The following is a 13,389-nucleotide window of genomic DNA, read 5'->3' on the forward strand; positions in this document are numbered from 1 at the left end:
TCCTGCACAAAACTCTAACCATTGTGTATCAACAACATCTATATAAATGTAAATACACTGAACAGGAAGTAGAGAGTTTTCTTGAACTCAAAGCACAGAAGAAGGCTTTCTAAACAGGACATCAATAGTGCAGGCACTATAATGAAAAAAAAAATAAAACCTCAAGAAAGTAAAAAGGTTCTGTAAGGCAAAGGATACCATTAGCAGGACATACCTGCAGACTTCAGAATGGGAAAAGATTTTCGCCAAGTCCAAATCACATAAAGGGCTCATACGCAAAATATACAAAGAACAATATAAACAAATCTACCTCTCTCTCTCTCTCTCTCTCTCTCTCTATATATATATATATATATATATATATATATATATATATACACATACACACACACACACACACACTAACAAACAAAACATCCCATTCAAAAATGGTTTATGGAGCTATGCAGAAAATTCTCACTATAGGAATCTCAAATGGATGAGAAACATTTAAAGAAATGTTCAACATTATTGGCCATCAGGAAAATGCATATCAAAACTACTTTGAGATTCCAACTAACATACTCAGAAAGGGTAAGATTAATAACACTAGTGACAGCTAAATTTAGTGAGGAATTGGAAATGGGGAAAACACCTCCATTGCTAGTGGAATTGCAAGCTTGCCCAGACACTATGGAAATCAATACGGAAAGTCCTTAGAATATTTATTTACATTAGACCTACCTCAAAACTCAGCTATATATCTCTTAGTCATATACCAAAATTATCCTACCACAGCTACAATTTTTCACCCATGTTCCTTGAAGCTTTATTCATAATAGTCAGAAACTTTAAACAACCTAGATGTCCCTCAATTGAAGGGTACATTTACACAATGGAGTATTTATCAGCAGTTAGAACAGTGACATCGGCTGTTCTGTGCTGCCTTGCATTTCTCAACGTGGAGCTATGGGAGGTCTGGAGAAGAAGTAGTATGAACAAGGCTCTGCCACCAATTATATCACATCAAACAAGGCCAGGAAGAAGCTGCAGCTGAGCCTGCCTGACTTCAGGCGGCTGTGCATCTGAAAGGTATTTATCCTCACGAACCCAAGCATAAGAAGAAAGTTAACAAGGGTTCCACAGCAGCCCGGACATTTCACCTTATCAAAGACATTAAATTCCTTCTCCATGAGCCCATCATCAACAAGTTCTGAGAGTACAAGGTGTTTGTTCAGAAGCTCCGCAAAGCCTATGAAAGAGTGAATGGAATGCTGTGGAGCTCCTGAAGAACAATAAACCCTGCTACAAACTTGACCACATTATCAAGGAGCGGTACCCCACATTTATCGATGCTCTGCAGGACCTCGATGATGCCCTGTCAATGTGCTTCCTCTTCTCCACCTTCCCTAGGACTGGCAAGTGTCACGTGCAGACCATTCAGTTGTGCCGCCGGCTCACTGTGGAGTTCCTGCACTACGTCATCACTGTCCGAGCCCTGCGCAAGGTCTTCCTGTCCATTAAAGGCATTTATTATCAGGCTGAGGTGCTGGGTCAGCCCATCGTATGGATTACACCCTATGCTTTCTCCCATGATCATCCAACAGATGTGGACTTACAGGGTCATGGCCACCTTCACTGAGTTCTATACCACGCTCCTGGGCTTTGTCAACTTCCGTCTCTATCAGTCACTCAACCTTCACTACCCACCAAAGCTTGAAGGTCAAGTCCAAGCAGAGACAAAGATCAGCGAGGACACATATGCATTGGACTCTGAGAGCTCTATGGAGAAACTGGCTGCCCTCAATGCCAGCCTGGCCCGAGTGGTGGTGCCTGCCTATAGAGGAGGCTGAGGCTGATGAATTCCCTACTGATGGGGAGGTGACAGCACAGGAGGGAGATCGGAGGAAAGAGCTGGAGGCACAGGAAAAGCACAAGAAACTCTTTGAAGGCCTGAAGTTCTTCCTGAACCGAGAGGTGCCCCATGAAGCATTGGCCTTCATCATCAGGAGTTTTGGTGGGGATGTATCCTGGGACAAGTCTCTGTGTATCAGAGCCACCTATGACATCACAGACGCTTGCATCACCCATCAGATTGTTGATGGCCGGGCCAGCAAACCCCCATCATTGGCAGGTACTATGTACAGCCCTAGTGGGTCTTTGACTGTGTGAATGCCCGGCTCCTCCTCCCTGTGGCAGAGTACTTCCCCGGGATGCAGCTGCCCCCACATCTTTCACCCTTCGTATCTGAGAAGGAAGGAGATTACATTCCCCCTGGAAAGCTGAAGCTCCTGGCTCTGCAGCGGGGAGAAGACCCAGGAAACTTGGAAGAGGAGGAGGAGGAGGAAGAGGAGGAGGAGGAGGAGGAGCACCTGTCGGCCTTGGAGCAGCACAGGCTGGAAGAGAAACCCCAGGTTATGGCCGGCACTGTGAAGCTTGAAGACAAGCAGTGGCTGGCCCAGGAAGAAGAGAATGAGGCCAAGCAATTGGCCATCATGATGATGAAAAAGCGAGAGAAGTACCTTTACCAAAAGATCATGTTTGGCAAGAGGCGCAAAGTCCGAGAGGCCAACAAGCTGGCAGAGAAGAGGAAAGCCCATGACGATGCTGTGAGGTCTGAGAAAAAGGCCAAGAGGACAAGGCCTGTGTGAGCTCCAGTCGTCCTTCACTGAGATTTGGACTTGGCAGAAGCAAGCTAGTGAAACACACGTACACACCAGCCGGCACTCTCATACTTTGGTGGTGTGTGGCTAGCCCCAGCCGACTTTGTGGTTCATGCCAGTGCCTGGGCAAAGAGGCCTCAACCCAACACAGTTCTTAATCCAGGAATCCGTCTGACATCCTCATTTTCCTTAGCTTTCCACAGCCTCCTACATAGCTGTGCCCATCCTGTGCTCAGAATGCTGTTGTGGAGTGAGGGTGAGGAGCTGATATTATTAAATGGTTGGACTTTTACAAAAAAAGAAAAGAACAATGACATCATGAAATTAGAAGGCCAATGGAGTAAAGTAAGTTATACAAACACACACACACACACACATATATAAATATATATATATACACACACACACACTCTCTCACACACACATGGTAGGTATTGATGTATTGAGTGATTAGTAATTAAGCTAATGATAACCAAGTTAAAAATCTGTAGACCCAGTGATACTAGATAAAAATGATGGGTCTACAGCCAGGGCTATACAGAGAAACCCTGTCTCGAAAAACCAAAAAAAAAAAAAACAAACAAACAAAAATGATGGGTCTAGAAAGGAATCATGGATCTTCCTAGAAAGAATAGATTTTTAATATTAAACTGGGGTCAATTGAAGATGGGAGCAGGAGGGAATCACCCTTAAGTTCTAGTATCTTTACTGTGGAAAGGTATTCTGAAGGCAACTGAAAGAGATATGTAGGCAAAAACATAGCCTCAAACTGTTTAACCTGCAATATGTCCCACTGGAAAATATGCTAGAACAATGATGACACAGAACTTCTGGGAAGAGCCAAAAAATGTCTGATTTGACCTAAGGCCCAGTTTATGTGAAGAAGCCCATATCTGTCATTGCTTGGGTAACCAAGGACCAAAGACTAGATAGCTGAATAGAGTAAAGCCAAACAGGAATGGATAAAGGCAAACAAACAAACAATAACAACAAAATAACATATCTATCCCTAATCGTATTATGCTATTATCAAAGACAAGTGTCTTATTTAGTCATCATCAGAGATGCTTCCTCTGACATCACGTGGGAATACATGAAGAGACCTACAAACCCACATATTAAGTCTGAGTGAGGCAACCCAGAAGCAGGAAAATGGTCCCAAGTGTAGTCCAAAGAGTCAGAAACATCTCCACTCCACTGCTAAAATTCGCACAAAAATACCAAGCACAATATCATAATGTAAATATAGAGTTCCTAACTTGTACTCATGTATATTCCATGATTCTCATTTCAGTCTCCATGAGACTACAAGTCCGAAATTGTTGATACCTGTTTTCGATATTTTCCCGATGTTCTCATCTCTGACTCCTAGAGATGTTCCTCTCCCTTTTCTTCAGAGTTCACCTAGCTCCATGGAAAGTGACCCAATGAGGATCTCTATCTTTGTGCTCTCTCTCTCTCTCTCTCTCTCTCTCTCTCTCTCTCTCTCTCTCTCTCTCTCTCTCTCTCTCTCTCTCTCCCTCTCTCTCTCTCTCTGTTTAGTCTTGGTCTAATAAGGTGCAGCTCAGTCTCCCTGCTTATTATTAAACTAAAGACCAATCTATGAGTATATAAGAATATAGGAATCAGTTTAACAAGTTAGATGTCTCTCAACTGAAGAATGAGTAAAAAAGATGTGGTACCTTTACATAATGAAATATTACTCAACTGTGTTTTCGTGAGGGAGAGAAACTTGGAAAGGGGATAACATTTGAAATGTAAATAAAGAAAATATCAAAAAATACAAACAAATAAATAATAAATAAATAAATAAATAAATAAATAAATAAATAAATAAATAAATAACTTGAGAAACTGCAGGTGAATGGCTGGAACTAGGAAAAATCATCCTGGATGAGTTAACCTGGACTTAAAAAGACAAAGACCAACATGGCATGCACTCAGTTGTAAGTGGACATAATCTATTACATGAAACATAATTATGTTACAATGCACAAACCCAGGAAAGTTAAGTAACAAGAAGTGCCTAATAGGCATACATTTATCCCTTTGGAAAGAGGAAATAAAATAATATTGTGAGTGGATTTGAGGCTAGTAGAAATGGAAAGAGGAAGAATCAGGTGAAGGAATAGAGGAAGACTATATGATGAGATATTCCTGGAATTAGGCATTTGTGGTGATGGGAAGCTGATGTGGAAACATACTGAAGTATAAACTACCAAGTCTCTATAAGGGTGATCCTAGCAACAAATTCTAGTAATAGAGGATTTGCAATTTTATTCATCCATTCTCTGTAACCAGGCATGGCTTCTAGTGGTGGGACCAGGACAAAAACCCAGCTACAAAACCTTGTATCTATAATATGCCCTTCCTTCAAGATGTGCTGGGGCAATGGAGACCAATAACTATTCTAATTTGCAGCCCACCTCAGGAGGGGCAGCCTATGAATGACAGTGCCTGCATGACCAATAATTGGAGTCTGAATAGTCCAGAAATCTATGGTAGAAAAATAAATCAGTAAAATGATCCCTAAAAAAGGAAAGAATATTTTCAATTAAAAAAAAAAATTGCTTTGAGTTCTTAAGTTAGTCTGTTGTTTTAGGAAGGTAATAAACATAATAGGAGCAAAAAAGCATGTTAAAGATTTATTTGCTAGCAATTTAGTATGTTCTCAATAGAAAATAAATAATACCTTAATGAATGTAAAATTATTTTAAATTCATCACTAGTTTTATATGTATGGAGTATATGTAATATTCTACTTTTGTTATGTTTTTATTAACTCATATGGCATATATTATTTTATGTAATATTAGAATGCTGTGGACTGTATCAGAAAGTATAAATAACACATAATAGAATGTATTTCCATGATTTGATGTTATATTTACTGCTTTTGCAATCCACAGACGTAACTGTGTGGGAAAGAAATTACAGATACATATTTGACTTATCCTCTATAATATCAGAGAAGAACTCATTCATTTTCAAGATTTCTCAATACAATATTAGTTTGAGAGACAAATTTCCAGAGTAATGAGAACATGCTCCTTTCTAACTACTAGAGAATACATGGAATAAAATTAATATTATAAATTCTAACTACTTTGATTACAAAATGCTGGCTTTCTAAACATTTTCAAAATCCTTTCATTATGCTGTCCACTGGTCTATGCATATTTGTATATCTTCCACGGGGTAACTGTTAACTACTAGAGAGTAAAAGGCCTATTTCAAACTGTAACATAACCATTTGTCATAAAGATAATGGTATTGTATATATGTTAACCTTTATACTACTAAAATAGAAGATTATCTATTAAATATTTTTATTATTTATTTGTGTGGGAATGAGTTCATGTGTGTGTGTTTCAACCACTGGAGCTTTAGATACAGTCAGGAAAGTTGTACCCTATGAGGTGTGAGGAACTAAACTGGTTTCCTCTTCAACAGTGCTTAGCACTCTTAACCACATAGGCATTTCCACGGCCCCATTAAATATAAATTCGTTTAAGGTGGTGGATAGGTTTATGTAATCTGGCAATATAGATAGAAATCAGAGTATACTAATATACAAACAACATGTAATCTAAGACTACAAAAATTAGATCATGTTTTTTTTGATAAGGTAATTCATGTGAAAAGTACCATTTTCATATAGAAGCATAGTATATACCAAAGAGTATGTCTGAGTTTTGTAAGAGCCCACACAGTAACGGAGACTTTTGGAGAATAATAAATATCATTATTTTTTATTGTATAAATCTTGTCAAATTTTGAAATCAATTTTCCCTGTCTCTTTACATATGAAGGAAAATAATGACTTCCACAGAGATTATTTTATATATACCATGTAAACCACCATAAATCTTTAGAGAAATATGTGTATAAATAGACTCTACATTTTTATTCATTTATTATGTTTTAGTCTGTTATTTTTTTCTATACAAAATATATTTCATTGTTGGTACAATATCCTAAGAGGCCTGTGTTAACTATCCTTTTTCCATACTACAGCAGGCAGAAGTCTGTAAATGAATTCTTCCATGTCTAAAGGGAGCAAAGTACATGCAAAGCCTTAATCTATACCAACTCAAGATGAAGAAATAAACATGGTTCAGTGACCACCCTTTTATGTCTTTGAATTTTATTTCATTAATATTATAATAAAAGAGCTAGAGAGAAGACTCTGCAAGGAAAAACACTGGCTGCTCTTCCAAAGGACCATTGTTTAATTCTCAGCACTCAGGTGGCAGCTCACAACTGTTTATAATGGAGTTAAAATCTGTCATCTTAATACAGACTTATATCCAGGCTGAAAACCAAGGTACATAAGATTAAAATAAGTTAATAAGTATAAAACCTTCAAAGATTGTTATAATATGACTATATAATATCCTTCTTTCTGTTCCTACATCCCAAACTTCCAATACAACCAATTCTTGCTATCTTTCAAATTCATTTGGTAATGGATAGCCAACTGGTATGTCCTTCCTGGAGGGAGGAAGACTTTCTCGTTATCTCAATATTTATTAGTTGTCTTTAGTTCTTTCTGTAGGGTTGAGCTTCTTTGGCTCCTCTGTATCCCAAACTATGTTAATGTGTTTATTTATGTTCTTGTTTAGCTCACATTTAAGTAGTTATGTTAGTAAGACTTTATAGGTGTAGCTTTTGACGTTTCTGGAGAGACAATTTATTTTTATGGGAGTATGGACATAACCTGAGGGCCTTCCTGTAACTAAAAATCTCTTCCTAGGGGAAGACATAAAGCAGTATCCCAGTCTTTCCCCCGAGGGATTAAAGGCAAACTGAGACACAAATCCACCAAAGTTCATTCTAAAAATCAATGAATATATTGAGTTCCTTTCAAAGTTTAGGTAGTATACAAGGATGTGGCCACTCCTTTCTACCCAACTGCACATGAAAAACCTTACAAAAGTGGATGAAGGCTATTTCAGTACCCATATACTTGGATCCATTTTCTACAGATATTTAAGCAAGAATCAAAAGAATATGTTACACTACACTATTCGTGATTTCAAACCCATCAACCATGCCAGCTGAGATAATCTTTTGGATAAATAACACTATTGAATTCAATGTGGCATTTGTTTACCTCAAAAGATGCAAATTTCTTCTAAGCCAACCATATCTTAATAATATACTGTGTCTACATACTGTGACACTAAAGACCAAATCTCTAGCATGGTACTGTTTATGGGATTCACTAAAAACAAATATATCAAAGAATATAAAATTTATATATAGAATATAAATATAGAATTTATTTGGCATGTTGTTCTTTGGTTATACAATATCCCTGCCTTTGTTTTATCTTATTCTATAATATAATGTTCAAAGAATGGGCACTTGGGTAATGACTGGATCATGGGAACTATGGTTTAAATAATAGAATGTGCTGATCATTTTTTGACATTATTGGTCTTGGGTAGAAAGTGAAAAAAAAGGGAGTTAATAATGTGAGACTGTAAGCACTTTACTCCCTACCTCCTTCTCCTTCTTGATATCCATGATTTCCCCCATCTCTCTTCCATGATGAGGCTCTTCCTTGCTACAAACTAAAGACTATCTAGTCATTGACTGAAGCCCCTGAAACTGTGAGACAGACTCAATCTTTCCTCCTTCGTGTTAATTTTATCAGTTATTTTGTCTCAACACTGAAAATTAACGTATTTTTACACTCCTATATAAGTACTCTCTCTAATTTAGAATCCCTTGTAATATCTGTCTTAACATAACTCCCCATGTGTTTCACAATGCTCTCTCTGGTTTATGAATGTTTTAACTGAGTATTAAGATATTTAATACAATATTGTTAATTTTAACCAAAAGTATTTCCTTGTGTTCATGTTGGAACATGCTGGACATTGAACCACGTTGAGGAAAGATATAGCATCTGTAGTAACATGAGAAAGTTGAAACCAGCTACAATATGTAAGACTCTGTATCTAAAGCAAATCAAGGAACTTTTTTCTTATAATACTAGAAAAGTCACTATATTATACAGGTGAATAGACTATTGAAAATAGATATCACTAAAACTAATTTTCAAGATTACAAAAACAGCTGCATATAGAATCTTAACTTTAATGCATTACACTGGTATATGATATTTCTCTGTATTCGGTAAATTGCACTTATCAATGAAATGAAAGTAGAAGAGTAGTGTAAGATCTTCTGGGAGAGTTTCTAGGATTACTGTTATGATTATGTTTCAGTCATGGTAAAACTTATCATATGATACCACATCTACAAGACTATTGCTCAGATTTTTATGATGACCTCATCAAATAACTGCTAATTTTTTCTCTTCTCTTTTTTGTTTTTGTTTTTGTTTTGTTTTTAATAGATTCAGCTGTTTATTAGACATGTTAACAAAAACAGTTTAGTGAAAAAGACAAGAGTCCAAGTCATTTTCCAACACCTCAGAATCTCCATTCTTTGCTTTCACTTTCTTCTGTTAGGGCAGCAGCAGTGGATGGGGCAGTCACTAGAGCTGCTGGAGGAGACCCACCAACCCCTACATTGCAAATGATATGGTGGCCTTTAAAAACTAGCCAGGAAAGAAAGGTTATAGAAATAAAGATATCATTATCGGCTGCTTTAATGAGGGCAGAGTTGTTATTCTCTGTAACTATCACCTACTGGTTGTTGTTGCAGAGGATGAGGACAGAATAGATGCAAGCATGTGTGGAGACAGAGGCCATATTGCCAGTTACCAGCACAGTCACCAGATCAAGCAAGAATGTGGACTGAATGTGGCCTTAGATTTCTTGTAAGGACTGACCACCTTGGTGGCATCTGAAGAAAAGGATAAAGGGTCAGAGACATACATAATCTCAAAGTCTGGATTTCCATAAAATCAGTAAGCTCATAAATATAATATTAGAGAGAGGATCTGATACAGACCTATATAGGTCCCATGCTTGATGGTTTCTTCTCTGTAAACTCTTATTTGCCTTGATCAGTTGATTCAAGGGTCTTGTTTCCCTGATGGCCTCCTTCCCTGATGGCCTCCTTCCCCTCTGGCTTATATATTTCCAACAGGATTCTCTAAGCTCTGAAAGGAGGACTTTGATATAAATCTATAAGTAGACTTTCTCTCCACTTAATGTCTACTATGGATTGCTGTGTCTGTTTCCATCTGTTTCTAGAAGAATTCTAATTCTCACTGAGTAAAGAATTGAACATAGCAGAGTATCATTAGAAGTAATTTTATTGATACTTTTTATTTGTTTCTTTTTATTTATGATCTGTAATGTTTGATTTTGCCCGAGGTTTCTGGGCAATCCAGTCTCTGGTTCTTGGTTGGTATAGAAGTGCTAAATATGGATATTTTCTCCTGGAATGGGCCTTAAGCATTATCAGATATTGGTTCATTTCTACCACAAAGTCTATACCACCATTACCCTAGCCTATTTTACAGGCAAAGCAAATTGTAGTTGAGAGGTTTTGTAGCTGGGTTGGTGTCCATGTTTCTCTCTCAGTAGCCTGCAGAGTACTTTCCCACACCAAAGTTACTAGAATATAGAGGTAAGGGCTTCATGAAGGCACCACCATGCCTTCTTAATGTTCAATGAATTTTGTGTATGTTGTACTCAGCAATAGATCCATACTGCTATCAGTTTGTAGAGAACAGCCTTTTGTTTAAGCAACAGCATTGGTTATTTGGTAATTTCTAGGGTACCCCTTAGGCCAATAACTCAGTTGAATATACACAGTCCCACCACTCTAAGCTTTACCTAGCAAAAAAAGATAACCAATTGAGATTTCATTTTCCCCATTACTGGCAGTTCTCATTTGGATAGTCATAAATGCAAGGAACTACACCTGCACAAGGTTTACAACACAACCACACCAAATTCATTCAATTCTAGCCATCTCTACCTATATTCACTCATTTAAATTCATCTCCCCATTAGCTGATCCTACCCCCTCTCATCTGTAGCATTTCTGGGATGCCCAAAGACCTATTCAATCCCAACCCCCCACTATGGATATACATATAACCCCCACTTAGAACAGTCCTTTTTTATCTAACCTCTTTGGGTCTATACATTCTAGCTTGGCTATCATTTACTAAATAGCAAATATCTCCGAATAAGTGAATACATACCATATATTTTTCCTGGTCTAGATTACTTCACTCAGAATGATTGTTTTCTATTTCCATCCATTTGCCTACAAACATATAATTTAAAAAATAAGCCTTATTCTCTTATGTTAATGTACCACATTTTCTTTATCCATTCTTCTCTTAAGGAAAATCTAGGTTGTTTATAGTATCTCACTACTAGAAATAAGCCAAAATTAATATGGTGGAAAAGGTGTTCTTCCTATAGGGTGACTCATGCTTTTAGTATATGCCCACTAGTATTATACCTGGGTCATCAAGTAGATCAGTAGGTCAATTTATAATTTTTAGAGGAATTGTAATTTTGATTATGGTAGTGGTTGTATAAGTTTGCATATCCTTCACCAAATTTGAAGTGTTCCCCTTTCTCCATACTCTTCTCAGCATGAGCTGTCACTTGTGTTATTGATCTTAGCCATTCTGCCATGTACAAAATATAATCTCAAAGTTCTTTTGATTTAAATTTCACTGAAGCTACCAATGTTAAATATGTCTCAAGTTTTTCTAAGCCATTAGAGATTTCTCTATTGTGAATTATCAGTTTATCTCTGGACCATATTTTTTAAATTTGACTATGGACATATCTGGATTTACATAAAGCCATCCAGCTATACTACCACCATTTTTTTGAAGATGCTTTCTTTTTTCCATTGTATAACAATGTTTTTTTAGTAAAAGCAGATTCCTAAATGTGTGTGAATTTACATCCCAATCTTACATAATTTATTTTGAGCAACGTATCTGCTTTTATGACAATGCAGTTTTTATTACTATACTTCTATATTACAGCTTGAAATTAGAAATGGTTATGCCTGCAGAAGTTCTTTTACTGCACAAGATTGTTTTAGGTAACATTTACTCTTTGTTTTGACATGAAGTTGAGGTTTGCTCTTTCAAAGTCTGTAAAACATTGCGTTGGAATTTTGATTGGATTTGTGTTGACTCTATAGATAGTGTTTTGTTAAGGTGGCCATTTTTGCTATGTTAATCCTACAAACCCAAGACCATATGAAATCTTTCCTTACTATTCTATTATTTTCTCTGAAGACTTGAAATCATTTTCATACAAGAATTCCACTTGCTTGGTTAGAGTTACAACAAGATATTTTTATGTCAATTGTGAATGGTGTTGTTTCTCTAATTTATATTTTGTCTCAGTAATTATTTCCAGAAAGGAGGACTATTAAAATTTTTAAATTAATTTGGTGTCCAACCACTTTTGCTAAAGGTGGTTATCAGCTGTAGGTCTTTGCTGGTAAAAATTTGGTGCTCCCTTATATATACTATCATATGTGTGAATAGTGACACTTTGAATTCTTTTTTTTTTCCAATTTGTATACCCTTGATCTCCTTAGATGTCTTATTTCTTTCACTAAAACTTCACATTGTATATTGAATAGATACAGAGGGTGTGGGCAGCTTTGCCTTGTCCCTCATTTTAGTGGAATTGCTCTAAGTTTCTCTCCATTCAATTTGATGTTGTATATCACTTTTATTGTAATTGGGTATATGCCTTACATTCCTGATGTTTTCAAGACATTTATCATGAAGACGTGTCAAAGGCTTTCATCATCTGATGAAATAATCAATGATTTTTTCAGTTTACTTATATGATAGAATATACTGATGGATTTTCATATGTTGAACCACCCCTGGATCTCTGGGATGAAGCTGTTTGTTGGATAGTTTTATTCTAGCCCTATATTCTTATTTATTTTTACCATTGTTGCTGAGGTGTGTTTCTTCTAGAAGTCTTCCTAGTGAATGTATTTTGGAACTGAGGCTGCATAATAAAATGTGTTAGGAGATGAAGGGCTTGGGAAGGTCTTTGTGCTGTGTTAGAGGCATCATCAGAAAGGACAGGGAAATTGTAACAAGTTTCTTCAAGAGAGGTACCAAGCACAACAGCAATGGCTTATTATTTGGGAGTCTCTTGGATAATTATGGTTTAGAACTCAAAATACATGGTGTTGGGATTTTGTTAGATAGTATATGGTGTGAGAATCATTGTCAGCCAATATTTAAAATGATATATTTAAGTTGTATATGTATAGAGTCACTAAAAAATATAGTGAATAGAATAAATACTGTTCCCAAGAGAAGAACACCCAAAATGGTTATTCAGTACCAAGTTTTCAGCTTTGAAATCATAAACATGCAAAATGAAAAATTTTAAAATAAAATGAGTCTAATGTTTATATATTCTTCCTAAGACACAATAGATATGTTTACTGCTTAAGTTATCCTCAGTAACCAAGTAAAATAGCAAAGTTGCCAAGAAATATGAAAATTAAGGTATTGCAGTCTAAAAGGAACTTGTAATAACAAGGTGTAATTATCATCTCGATGGCTTACTGCTAAACAAGCACACCCTTTTCAGTTCTTTGTGAACTCTGGCTGGCTTGTTCAACTCAACTGTTCTGGCTCAAATCTCCTAAGGTTACTGTTTCAAACTGGCTTACTTAGTTTCACACTGAATTGCTATGCTATTCCCTGTCCTTGTGAAAGCTGGGATTACTTATCCCTGACTTATTCTGTCAAATCTTTCTCTACTTCATCACTTTGACACTTAGACACCAATTTCAAACAAAG

The 13,389-nt window shown here is 36.7% G+C and overlaps 1 pseudogene; it reads left to right on the forward strand.

Moving 5' to 3' along the window:
* The first annotated feature begins 948 nt into the window (after window positions 1-948).
* Window positions 949-2,800, forward strand: LOC110310924 (pescadillo homolog pseudogene; annotated as a pseudogene).
* The last annotated feature ends 10,589 nt before the right edge of the window (window positions 2,801-13,389 follow it).

This window comes from Mus caroli, unplaced genomic scaffold (assembly GCF_978045245.1).
Source record: "Mus caroli unplaced genomic scaffold, Mus_caroli_1 scaffold_16, whole genome shotgun sequence".
NCBI lineage: Eukaryota > Metazoa > Chordata > Mammalia > Rodentia > Muridae > Mus > Mus caroli.